Raw genomic sequence first — 13,445 nt, 5'->3', positions numbered from 1 at the left:
TAGTCCTTCAAAGCTGAGACTGGTGTCATTGCTGTTGCCGCTGAGGTTCAGGGACAGGGTTGGCTCAAAAGACCCAGTGGGGTGTAGCATCCTTTTCACAGGGCCAAGAAAAGAAAGCTTTCTTTCTCTTTTTGTCTTTTTAGTCTTTGGCCCTGAGGCAATGATTTTTCAAGCCTAGCACTGAAATAGTCCAGGGAGCCTGTGCCCAGTTCTCCAAACTGGGAATTCCTTGTGGGATATGTGGGTGGATCACTCATGCCAGCAATATTCACGGATTCCAAAAATAGCTCATCTACTCAGACTTCCTTAGGGATCGGTACACTAAAGCCCAGGTAGAGTATAATGGAAAAAAAGCACCTGGTGGAGATTGCAATGAGTTTTTTAATTATGACAGTGGAAGGACTTGCCAAATGCTGAAGGTAAAAATAGCTTCTACTTAGGAGTAAGCTTATGTGCAGTGTGACACAGGTGATTGCTAATGTGGTTAAATTTGAGGGAAATCCATTCAAGATCTCTCCATATACCGACTGGCCACTTCATCTATAGCTTGAATCCTTTGGGTTTACCTTTGGTCCTCCTTCAGGATCTCTCTGCAATACTCTTGGAACAGGTAATTCATTAAATTGCAACTTGAGTGAATTAATGTATTACTTGCTCTCCTCCTTTTCTCGGAGACTGTAGGGGTAGAGCTTGTGAGGCAGAGAGGTAGATAGGTCTGGCAAGGACCATGGAAGTTGAAAGGTGTGTCACAATTTAGCTCTTTTGGGGCCTTCCTTCCACTACCTAATGTCCCATTAAGAAAAATGATCTCCTGACTGTGGCCAGCACATGATGTCTGCCTTAGCTTTTCCCTTTCCCCTGGTTTATATTTTTCTTCTTTCTACACCGTGCAGTTCTGTTGAATGGATGTTAGATTCTACATGAAGCACTCTACCAATGTTTTGAATTACCGGCAACTACAAATATATAAATGAATGAAAAATGGTACCTGCTTCTGAGTAACTCATAACTGAGAGAGGAAGGCAAGCAGATGGGAAGGAAGAAAACACTTATAAGCACGTAATGATAATGAGATGTGAAAAAATAGATATAATAAACAGAATATTCTGGGGACCCAGAAGAAGAAGTGAAGAATTTTGTGGGAGGGATAAATGGGTAAGGGTTCACTGAGGAAATAACTTTTGAGCTTGGTCTTGAAGGAAGGACAGAAATTTCTAGGCAGAACAAAAGGGCAAGTGTATTCCTAAAGGACAGACTAACATGTGCTTGATCAGCTTTCTACAGACGTATTTGTCTAAACCCAAATCAGCGGAACCAAGTGGAGCCCTGTTTCAGTGAAGGCCACCTAGCTTTTCTGTTTCTAGCTGTCTTTTGCAGATAGATAATTGATTCAAATTAGGACCTGATCGGGAGTCACACACTGCATTTGGCTGTCAGCCCTCTCTTTTGGTAACTTTTTCTTATGGAACGTTTCAAGTGTAAACAAACTAGAATGACAAGTAGTATGACTCGCCAAATGCCCATCCCCAACTACAGTAATTATCAACATCTAGCTGGTCAGGTCTTATCTGTACTCCATCCAAATTCCCTCTGGAGAATTATTCTAAAGCAATTCTCAAACATCATGTTATTTCATCCATAGACTTCAGTATATATCTCTCAGAAATAAGGATTGTTTTAAAAAAGTAACCATAATGCCATTATCACACTTTAAAAATTAACAGTAATTCCTTGGTAACATCAAATATTCAGTCAATGTCCAAATTTCCCCCCTTTTTCAAAAATGTCTTTTTACGGTGGGTTTGTTTGAATTAGGGTCCAGACGCATCATATTTGGTTTGTGACAGTTCTGCCTTCCTCTTTCATCTTTTCTGTCGCTTACCTGCTGGAGAAATCAGGTCCCTCGTTGTGGAGAATTTCCCGAATTCTGGATCTGCTGATTGTGTCTCTGTGGAGTCCTTTATCATGCACCTCTGTCCCCGGTATTTCCTGTACGCTGGGATGGCAGGCTGCAGGCTCAGGTCTTTGGCCAGCCTGCTCACACTTGGCGCTGTGTGCTTCCTGTTACAGCTCATCGGCGGTGACCCACCATCTATCTTCTGCCTCTGTTTGGGATGGTCAGGCAGACCTGGGGGTGGTTGTGTCTCCTAGGTCCCTTTTTAAACTAAGACTATCACAGCTCTCCCCGCCTTCTTTCTGTATGATTTGTTGAAGATACGGCCCCAGTTTTTTGTAGAATGTCTGTCTGGATTTGCTGATTGTTTCTTCCTGGTGCTGTTTGACCTGACAATGCATCTTTTAATCAGATCTTATCATAACCAAGTTCTTCTTTGTTTGGCGTCACTTCTCAAACAGAGAAACTGCCAGCTTTGTAAACTAAAACAAGCAAACAAAACCCCAACTTCCCTGCTGGATAATGGAATAGGCCAGGTGGTAAAGGAAGGGATCAGAGTGGTTCTAATAATAATCTCTCAAACTCATATTTTCTAACTGGGAAAAACTTGACGTCATGAAAGTCAGGTTTCATCATGCCCTCATTAATGCTTCATTTAAAATTTTCTGGAACAAGGGAGGTGATTGAATGAGTAAATGTTTATGCTAAGGTCATTTGGTGTATCTGTGACTCAAACTCCAGTACCTTTTAATCTTTTTTTCATATGTTTCGGGATTTGGTTTGCAAGCATTTGTTGAGAAATTTTACATTTATATTCACAAGAAATATTGGTCTGTAGTTTTCTTTTCCTGTGATGTCTTTGTCTGATTTTGGTATCAGGATAATATGGGAAGTGTTCCCTCTCTTCTACTTTTTGGAAGAGTTTGCAAAGGATTAGTGTTAATTCTTTAGACATTTTGTGGAATTCACCAGTGAAGCCATCTGGTCCTACACCTTTCTTTGTGGGAGGCTTTTTAGTTACTTATTCAATCTTTCTTACAGGTCTATTCATATTGCTGTTATAGGTCTATTCATATTTTCTATTTCTCTTGAGTTAGTTTTGGTAGTTCATGTATTTTTAGGAATTTGTCCACTTTGTCCAGGCAATTTTATTTGTAATATACAATTGTTTATAGTATTCCCTTATACTCCTTTTTATTTTTATGAGGTTGGTAGTAATGTCCCCTCTTTTATTCCTGATTTTAGCAATTTGAGTCTTCTTTCTTTTTTCTTGGTCAGTCTTCCTAAAGGATCGTCAATTGTGTTGATCTTTTCAAAGAATCAACTTTTGATTTTGTTGATTTCTTTTATTGTTTTTCTATTCCCTATTTCATTAATTTCTGCTCTAATCTTTATGTGGGACATTGAAGTCTCCAACTAGCATTGTTTGTTTGTTATTCTTCTCCCCAAAGCCCCCCAGTACATAGTTGCATATTCTAGTTGTGAGTGCCTCTGGCTGTGCTATGTGGGACGCCACCTCAGCATGACCTGATGAGCGGTGCCATGTCTGCGCCCAGGATCCCAACCGGCGAAACCTTGGGCCGCCGATGCGGAGTGTGTGAACTTAACCACTCAGCCATGGGGCCGGCCCCAGCCAACTATTATTGTTGAATTTATTTGCACCTTCAGTTCTTTCAGTTTTTGCTTCATGTGTTTTTGGGTTCTCTTGTTAGGTGCATATATGCTTATAAGTGTTATATCTTCTGGCTGGACTGACCCTTTATCGTTGTAAATTGTCCTTTTGTCTCCAGTAAAATTTTTTGCATTACGGTCTTATTTTGTCTCCTAATGGAACAGCCACTTCAGCTCTCTTTTGGTTACTGTTTGCATGGTGTATCTTTCTATCATTTTACTTTCAACTTATTTGTGTCTTTGAATCTGAAGTATATCTCTTGTAGATAGTATGGAATTAAATCATTTTTTAAAAGATTTTATTATGTTTATTATTTTTTAATTTTTTTAATCCATTCTTTCAATCCCTAGCTTTTAATTGGAGTGTTTAGTCCTTTTAAAGTTATTATAATTACTGATAAGGTAAGGTTTACACCTGTCATTTTGCTATTTGTTTTCTGTATGTCTTTTTTTAAATTTCTCTATTCCTCCTTTACTGCCTTCTTTTGTGTTAAACAGATATTTCCTAGTGTATGATTGTAATTCTCTTTTCATTTTTTTTACTATTGTTTTGGAGTTTTTAAATTAGCGTTTGCCCTGGAGATTAGACTTATTCTAATTTATAACAATCTAGTTCAAATTATTACCAACTTAATTTCAATAGTATACAAAAATTTTGTTTCAGTATAGCTCCAGTCCCTCCCCACCTTTGTGCTATTACTGTCATACAAATTACATTTTATACATTATATGCCCATCAACACAGATTTACAAATATTGATGTATACAGGTGTCTTTTAAATTAAAGAGGAGGAAAAAAGTGTTACAAAAGAATACAGTTAACCTTTATTTTTACCTGGGTAGTTATCTTTACCAGTGCTCTTTATTTCTTTATGTGGATGCAAGTTACTGTCTAGTGTACTTTCATTTCAGCCTGAAGGACTCTGTTTAGTATTTCTTGTAGGTCTGCTAGTACCACTGCCTTTTACAAAGTATAGATTCTTTAAAATATAGACACTGAATTCTTCATAAGGATTGTTCTTGACAAAATGCATAGGTAAATTACATGTTTACGTAAATATACTCTTCTCCTCCAGAACAGAACTTTGCAGATGCTCTTTGCCTGCATCTCTGCAAAGAAGTCCATCTGGTTCTTCCTGATCATGAAAATACATTTCCTGAAATACAGCCATTAGCAAAGTTAAGTTTTAATATTGTAAAGTTATAATATAGTTTTGTATTTAAAACCACATACGTATTTTTCAAGCTGAAAGAGACCTTAAACCAATTCCACATTCCTCATTTTACATACGAGGACATCAGAGCCAAAAGACATTAACTCAACCAAAGTCACACTGCTGGTTAATAGTAGAGACCAGACTAGAAATAGGATTTCCTGACTACCATTTCATAGTATTTCCCCAACATTCCAAATTTCTGTCAAGATATTGACTATGATTACCTAGTTGATCATGATGTCCTTTTTTTTTTTTTTTTTTTTTGCTGAGGAAGGCCTGCTGTGAGCTAACATCTACTGCCAATCTTCCTCTTTCTGTATGTGAGTCACTGCCACAGCATGTCCACTGACGATGAGTGGCATAGGTCCCACGCCTGGGAACCAAACCCAGTCTGCAGAAGTGGAGTGCACCAAACTTAACCATGAGGCCACAGGGGCTGGCCCATGATCTTCTTAATAATCAGGGCACAAAACAATGAATTTTTCCATAACAATTTAATTAGAATAATTTATACTAGTTATTTAGGTTGCTTTCTGCTTGATGACTCTCCTTTAGCAGACTTTATTACCTTCCACGGGGCTGGCCCCGTGGCCGAGTGGTTAAGTTCACGTGCTCCGCTTCAGCGCTGCCCAGGGTTTCGCCAGTTTGGATCCTGGGTGCGGACATGGCACCGCTCATCAGGCCATGCTGAGGCGGCGTCCCACATGCCACAACTAGAAGGACCCACAACTAAAAAAAATACACAACTGTGTACCGGGGGGCTTTGGGAGAAAAAGGAAAAGTAAAATAAGTAATTATTACCTTCCACTCAGAAATCTGATTTCCAAGTGATTTTAATCCTGATCTTTGTACATTATTTTATTTTAAGTTCATGTTTTTAGAATTTCTTAGTCTGAGGTACTCTTTCATGTTTCAATCCGTCTTTGATGTCAAGCCTTTGATAGGAACTCTATAGGTGGACAGTTCATGAGGAAGCATAAGAAATAAGAGCCACCTGCACAAAATGGGTCAATTCAGTAAATAGGAAATTTGGAATTTTTGAGGTTTATGTGACATTTGTTATCATGGTAAACACGTTTGTATAGTAGAGTCTTTCTTCTCAAACATTGTCTCACAGTGAGAATACAGAAATCCACCTCATCGCAACATTGTCCTGCCTCATAATAGAAGCAATTTTGTTGTTAGATCCCAGTGTGTATGTTAGTCTCTTGGTACATGTTTTGTTTTATACTTTGTCATTTTGTATAAGTTAAGAGCACAGTCTTCATTTTGAATCTCGGTCTGCCACTTACTGGCAGGGGAACTCTGGGCAGATCACTTAACTCTCTGAGTCCCAGCTTCCTTGTATTCCTTGCGAAGTGGGAATGGTTTTACACACACGTGGGGTTGTACGAAGATTCAGTGAGCTAATACCTATCAAGCACTTAAAAGAACGTGTAGTAAGTGCTCAATAAATGTTAGCTTTTATTATATTCTATCTGACACTGTTTGAACTTTCAATTTCTTACTTTTCCCTGTCTTCACATTGGAGAGAATCTGGCCACAAGGATCATACTCCTTATGAGTGCTTTGAAGAGGAAGGATGGGAAGGTGGGCTGGCCTCTCTCTGACTTACGGCCTGGGAAGAGGCAAGGACGTGCAGTCCCCAAAGGAGGCAGAGCCGGTGGTCTCGGCAGCCAGTGGTCTTATGCCTGGGCATGGTTGTCCTCCTGTGTAGGGGGTCCCCAGGACCATGCTCATGTTTGCTTGATGATTCGCTAGAAGGAATCACGGGACTCAGAAATGGTTTATTACAGTGAGAGGATACAGAGTAAAGTCAGCAAAGGGAAAAGGTGCATGCGATGAAGTCCAGGAGAAACCAGGTGCAAGCCTGCAGGTGTCCTCTCCCAGTGGACTGGCATGGATGTGCTTAATTCTCCCAGCAATGTCGACAACACGTGGACAGTATTACCAATAAGGGAAGCTCACCTGAGCCTTGGTGTCCAGAGTTTTTATTTGGGGTCAGTCACATAGGCATGCAGGGCCTGCATGAGTGACCTCAGCTATGCAGACTCCACCCTCCTTCCACCTCCTCATCCCCACCCCTAGCAAAAACAGGTGTTTACTGTAAATTACACTGTCACAATAAACTGGTCTGATCAAACTGGTCCAGCATGGCCCAAGTTCTCAGGCATACAGAACTCCTCTTATCAGGCAGAATATTCCACGGCTCTGAGGTTGTTTTCCAGGATCAGGCCAAGGGCCAGTCCTGAAGGTAAGCCTTTCTTTGGAAGTGCAAGGTCTGAGCAACCAGGCCTGTTGAGTTAACCCTTTCCTCCACCTCTGCCTACCCTTTTAACTTCACAGATTGAGAAAAGGTGCGCCTGACTGGTGAGCCTGCATGGCTTCTGGGTTTTTTCCTTCACACAGGTAACAAACTTTTTAAAGATTTTCCCCAAAGCCCAGATTTTGCTGGGAGAATAGCAGTTGGTCAGTCACATGGCTCCAAACCACCAGTGATGGGGGTTATATAGCAGGCACCTTTCTCAGAGGCAAAGAAAGTCAGGTCACATACTGGAAAGCGCTACAACTTATGAGTGGTCTTAGCGTTTTTATAGTATTGACTGGGAGGGAGCACTTAGGACGCCATCTGCAATAACTCCCACTTGCCAGCCTCAGTTTCTAATGAGACAAGACCGCTAAAGTTACCATTTATATTAGTGGAGAACTGTCAGCTCAGCACTGGGTCGATAATAATCTCATGCGGTTATATTTGAAAGAGGTGATTTATCAAATACATACAAATAGTGTAATTTAATTGTTATATAAGGGTTTTCATTCAGCAAGCCATAGAAAAAAATTGGTCACGTGTCCTGATTTGGCGTTCTAAAATGATTTTCGTGTGGATATTCTGCAGATATTATTACCTGTGCTAGAGGTTGTCGGGATAAAAGCACTATTTTCCACTTTGATAAATAGTCCTAAAAACATAAATCCAATGCTATAGGAAACAATGAATAATCTTACCTTTTTTTCAACCTAAATAAGCAAAGTATTCATTTACAAAACAGAATTTAACTCACAAGATTTAAAGTTTAAGACTTAAAGTTGGAAAATTTTAAACAAAGTAGATCTATGGAACCATTTTACAATATCCTGTCTGTCTGTCTGTCTGTCTATCTATCTATCTATCTATCTATCTATCTATCTGTTATCTTTTCATGCTTTGGCATGAAAAGGGAGCTTTGGCTTTTGAATTTCCTAAAGATGTCTCTGATATAAATGCAAAAAAATTTTTTTTCAGGTAACATCAGGTCTAAAATAAATTGCTAGCAAAAGGTTGAGTTCAGCTCTGTCCCTTTAAGAGCTTTCTTTTCTTCCTTCAGGCACTGACAGCATATTCTTTGGACTAAGTCTCCTTGCCGTGTTCGTTGCTGACAGTGGAGATGCTTTCCAGTCAAGTCAGGAAGCTCTTTCCCCCCCACGGACGTGTAAATTAGCCTCCTGGGTGGCCCTCTCACACATCACAAACATGCTGTGGTCTTTACAAGAAGGTTTTGATTAAAAATTTTTTTGTTATTTTTAAAAGCAAATAAAAAAGAGAGAAAGAAACGACCTTTTTTACTTTAATACTCTGCCCTTGTAATTCAAGTCCACGTTGAAGTAAATGTTTTTGTCACGGTTTTGTTCTGTCTACCACCTTGCAGCCATAGGCTTTGCAACTGAGATGATGACTGCTAGATGGACCAGTTAGAGAGAAGGAGGAAGTGAACAGGGATAGATCGTTTTTGGCTGTTTATCCATCATCACCCTCCTTTACAGACGCAGATGTGTCCCCTTAGCTGTGGGACAGTCATCAGTGTAATCATCTACCACCCTCTTGTAGTGTTGGGGGCCTGCTAGTGTGCATAAAAATGGCTCTTTAAAAGTCAGGTTACTGAGGGGCTGGCCCCGTGGCCGAGTGGTTAAGTTCGCGCGCTCCGCTGCAGGCGGCCCAGTGTTTCGTTTGTTCGAACCCTGGGCGCGGACATGGCACTGCTCATCAGACCACGCTGAGGCAGCATCCCACATGCCACAACTAGAAGAACCCACAACGAAGAATATACAACTATGTACCGGGGGGCTTTGGAGAGAAAAAGGAAAAAAATAAAATCTTAAAAAAAAAAAAAAGTTACTGAAAATGAACTGTCTTCGTGAGTCATATTAGCTGTTCTTACTGTCCTCCCCTTAGTTCTTGGTGACGCATTTTTAAGGAAGAATGTACACATTTGTGTTTTATGACTATAAGGTACCAGGACTGCCAGCTGAAATTGAAAAAAAAAAAAATCAGCCAGACAACTGCCTTTATCATACCATGTAGACGATTCTTAGAAGTAAAATAAATAAAAATAAATTATATACTTATAATGCCATCATCTAGAGAGAACCACAGTGAACCACGCACACAAGAAAATTTCGTGTACAATATTCCAGACTGTGTTCTGCACATTAACACACCCACGGAGCCATACTCCACACACTGTTTTGTAGTCTATTTCTACTTTACAGCGTGTTGTGGACACATTTCCATGCCAGTGAATACAGAAAAAATTCACGTGAATGCTTTGTGTGAATGCCACCATGGTGTCTTTAAAGAAGCCGTTACGTTCTTGAATGACAAAGCTAACCAAACTCGATGATGACAGCGACTAAAAAGAGGTCTGGCTCGACTTCCTCCCAAAGAAAGGAATTAGTGTAATTTGACTGAAACTCTGGCGTAATAAAGAATCCAGCTGTTGATTACTGTTGGGCTTCCAGCCTTGTTTTTGGAGGAAAGCCTTCCGTCTCTCCCTGACAGAATCCCCGCCTCTGACCACTAGTAGCCTGTGCCCTTAAACCCTAGTTTTCTTGATAAACTTGGCTTTGGAGACAGACCGCCGTGTCTGGTAATGCTAGTTCCACCATTTACCAGTTCTCTGAAGTTAACTCGCTCTGAGCCTCCGTTTCCTTGTTGCAAGATGGGGTTAATAATAACTACCTCATCGATTCATTGTGAGTATTATGATGTAAGATGATGTAAGGGATGTTCCATGAACTGCGTAATTATTATTCAAATTATTATAAATACTTTCTCTCCCCCCACAACTGCTAATAAGCAGTTTGACTCAGAAGCATTGACATATTTATTTGCCTTCAGTCTCTACTTCAAGCATCATTTTCATCAGCTTCATACTAAATAGACTTAGAATGGCAGCCAGTGAGACCAAAGTCTCAAGAACACACCCCCATAGACTCCGGAAGGATTAGAGAGTGGACCGTGAAAGAGGAAGCCGTGAAGGAGATATGAAATAGAGGTGAACATTTATCTGATTTGAGGTGCAGAAAGCAGTTCTAAGCATAAATCAAGGGGAGAAATGAAAAGGACCGAAGGTGATAGATTTACCATTTCGAAATTTTAAGTTTCTGTTTGTTTTTGTAAAGAGCCCAAAAACGTTTTCTACATATTGCAGCATTGTAAAGTACCTCAAAGACAGTGAAAGGCACAGATAACCTGGAGGGGTGAGCTAAATAGAACACCTACTGACTTTTTCCCCCCATTTCAATGTCTTTCACAGCTTTTCCTGAAGTCCATCCCACCTCCACCATCATCATAATCTTAAAGCAAAGATTATTCTTAATCACAAAATAAGGCTGTCTTTAGTTGGCCTGATTATTTACATAGGTGCAGCAAGAGTGTAATTTACCATACAGGCCTCCTTAAAAATACTTTGCAAATCTTGAGTATTGAACAACTATCGTAGCCATATCTGGAAGTTTTGCTATTGAATGTCAGGTTAGACTTTGAAAAGCCTCTATTATTTGCTTTCCCAAGGCTAGGAAATGAAGCCCAAGAAACTGTCTCTGGCAGATTTCTCCCGCTGTACCTATAAATTTGAGTGAATTTTGAGGTCCCAAAATTTCTTCTGGAGGGTCTTCTTGAGGTCCTGAAAATTTCTTGAATTTCCTGGCCTGTCAGGAAGTGACCTTCCTAATACCTGTAAGGCTGGGATCCTGTAAGCTACGTACCAGGCCAGTTTCCCTGGGAGGGCATTGTCAGCATTGGCTCCATAAATACAGCCAACCTTTGGCACTTAAATGGCCAAAATGGCTTGCCATGCCGTACGTTGTTAAATGAGCATCCTTCTTAAAGGTTACACTTCGCATGAGGCCTTGGTTATACAATCAATGTGTCCAATTATATCCTAGTAAAAAGGAAGGAAGATCATTACTGAATCTAGTAGGAATTTCTCAATTCTGAGGGAGCCAGTGAAAATCAGATATTTTAACATTTTCAGTTTACAAAAGCAGAATCTACTAAATTGTTATGGGTTACATACAGGTTATCATTTAAGAAGAAAGAGAGACAGCTGCCTTTTAAATCCAGAAAAATAGACATGAAAACAACATCGATAATATTCCAAACGAATAACCAAAATAAATTTTCCCTCATCAGTTTCATTTAGTTCTACAAAGTTCATTCTTGTCCCGGTAGATCTTGGTCAGGAGTCTTATGAAGCTGTCTGCTTCTTGACCTAATAGAGTCCTGGAAATCCTGACTCAGCCCACTGGGGCGGTTTGAGAGTTGTCTAAGTAACGTCAATTTGGCTTTGAAGTGTTAATAGTTTGAAGAATTACATGTTAATTATACCTCAATAAAAAAAATATATGTTTAAAAAAATGGTGTGAAGAACCTGGTTCAGTCCTTTCTCCAGGAGGCTCTGAGACTGCCCTTCTTAATTGAAGACACAAACGCTCACCTTTAGCTTATAGTAGAACCTTCAAGCAAGCATCTTAATAAAACAAAAACTATCTGCAGAAGACAAAGCCTTCACGTGGCTGTGGTTGGTTCATTATCAAGAACTTTCAAATGTGAAAGGTCTGACAAGGGTTCATAAGAATAGGCAACTGACAAGAAAATTTGGATATTCCCATGGCATGCAAAACAAAGATAATAAAGACACTGTAAAACACAGAGAAAATGTCTCTAAGCATAGCGGTGAAGCCCATTTTCAAAGACATCAATAAAAGTTACATCTGATTTGTAAAAATGAGTAAACATAATTTTTATATAGGAATAGTCTTGAATATAACATATGATAATACTGAGATATAATATATATATGTGTGTGTGTGTGTATTTATATATGTAATGCCAAGAATATACTAGCTTTAAATCCAGAATAGCAAGTAAAAAGATTCAGTAAGTCTGAAATAGGGCCCAGGTGTCTGTGTTTTCTACAAACTGCAGAGGGAAGACCGACATAATTCTCCACTAAAAATTTACTGATCTAGAAGGTGGTAAATTCAAATTAAAAGCAAGGCTGTGGCCAAGTCAACATTTTGCGTGATATCTGAATTATGACTCATAACACTATACTGCTGTTGTCTGATGTGACCAGGCCAAGCACCACCGAGACTCTATATAAAAATGTCATGGACGGTAAGGGCATTGACCAATCTCCAGAGACTTCCCATAAAACATAATTTCTGAAATATTTATAATATTTTATTATAAATAAATTTTTATTATAAATAAGTCCAAATTTAACCTGAGGAAGGCTGAGCATCTCTTCTGGTTGCATAAGTCTTCTCATGAAATTTAGAATAGTAAGTAGACCAAATAAACCTAATTATTTCAAGCACTTCTCTTTTTATAAGGTGAAAGAACAAATCTTTGTGATTACTTTTCAGGGGCCCCTGGGGAATCTCAAAGATACTTTAGGTATAAAAGATATCCTGAAAGTTTTTTATATCCCACAAGTTGTATATATTTATTTATTATTAGGATCTGATTTGGGGAAAGCAAAAATCAAGAGGTTATTAAAGGAGATGTGGACACTTGGTTAAAAGAGGATCACGGTGCTGTAGAAACAATTCTCGGTTACTTATTTAGTCAAAGTGACAGGAAAACACTTAAAAATAGTATAGAAAGTAACTAGCTTGAAAAGAACCTCTTTCATAAGCATGAAACCTTTATAAATGAGCACATTCATTAACGTGACCAAAAGATAGAGCCTCACTATCGAATGCAAAAATAGGAAACAGAAATATATATACTTAAAATTATGCTCAATTACCCAGTGTTTGAGTATTTTATCTTGCTTAAAAATTATTTTTTATCTAATGATTATCCATTAAATAACTCAATTTAATATCAGCCCAAGGTTTTAAGTTATCTAAAGATCTTGAAAATTATCTTCAATCTGAGATATTATAAAACATAATTAATGTTTAAATAAAAATTTGTCAGAATAATGATTCCATTTTCTTGAACACAAATTTACATTTTTCATAGTTTTTAACATTATGTGTGAGTAATAATAGCTTATTTGATTAGTAGGTCTGTATAAATTTAGGAAAAACTAATCTCAGTAGAATAAAATGTGTATTTTTTTATGTAATATTAATAAATCTGAGAAGATATAGCTTTTGTTTTTTGTGGGTTTTTTTCCAATGAGGAAGATCTATGCCCAGGATCCAAACTGGGGAAGCCCCGGGCTGGCAAAGCAAAGCATTCAAAGTTAGCCACTCAGCCACAGGGCCAGCCCCACCAAAGACATTTCTAAAGAGTGTTTTGTGCAGAAGAGAATTCCTCTACTACCTATAAAACTCCAGTTTTAACTAAAGCACGTCCACTGAAGACCTCCGCTGGGCTATGCTTCATT

At 38.9% G+C, this 13,445-nt stretch overlaps 1 protein-coding gene across 9 annotated transcripts in view; it reads left to right on the top strand.

Moving 5' to 3' along the window:
* The window catches only part of C5H12orf56 (chromosome 5 C12orf56 homolog), an 85,621-nt gene that overhangs the window by 16,545 nt on the left and 55,631 nt on the right, over positions 1-13,445 (top strand). The window lies entirely within an intron of this gene.

This window comes from Equus przewalskii, chromosome 5 (assembly GCF_037783145.1).
Source record: "Equus przewalskii isolate Varuska chromosome 5, EquPr2, whole genome shotgun sequence".
Classification (NCBI taxonomy): domain Eukaryota; kingdom Metazoa; phylum Chordata; class Mammalia; order Perissodactyla; family Equidae; genus Equus; species Equus przewalskii.
This window is presented reverse-complemented; position numbering and strand designations above follow the sequence as displayed.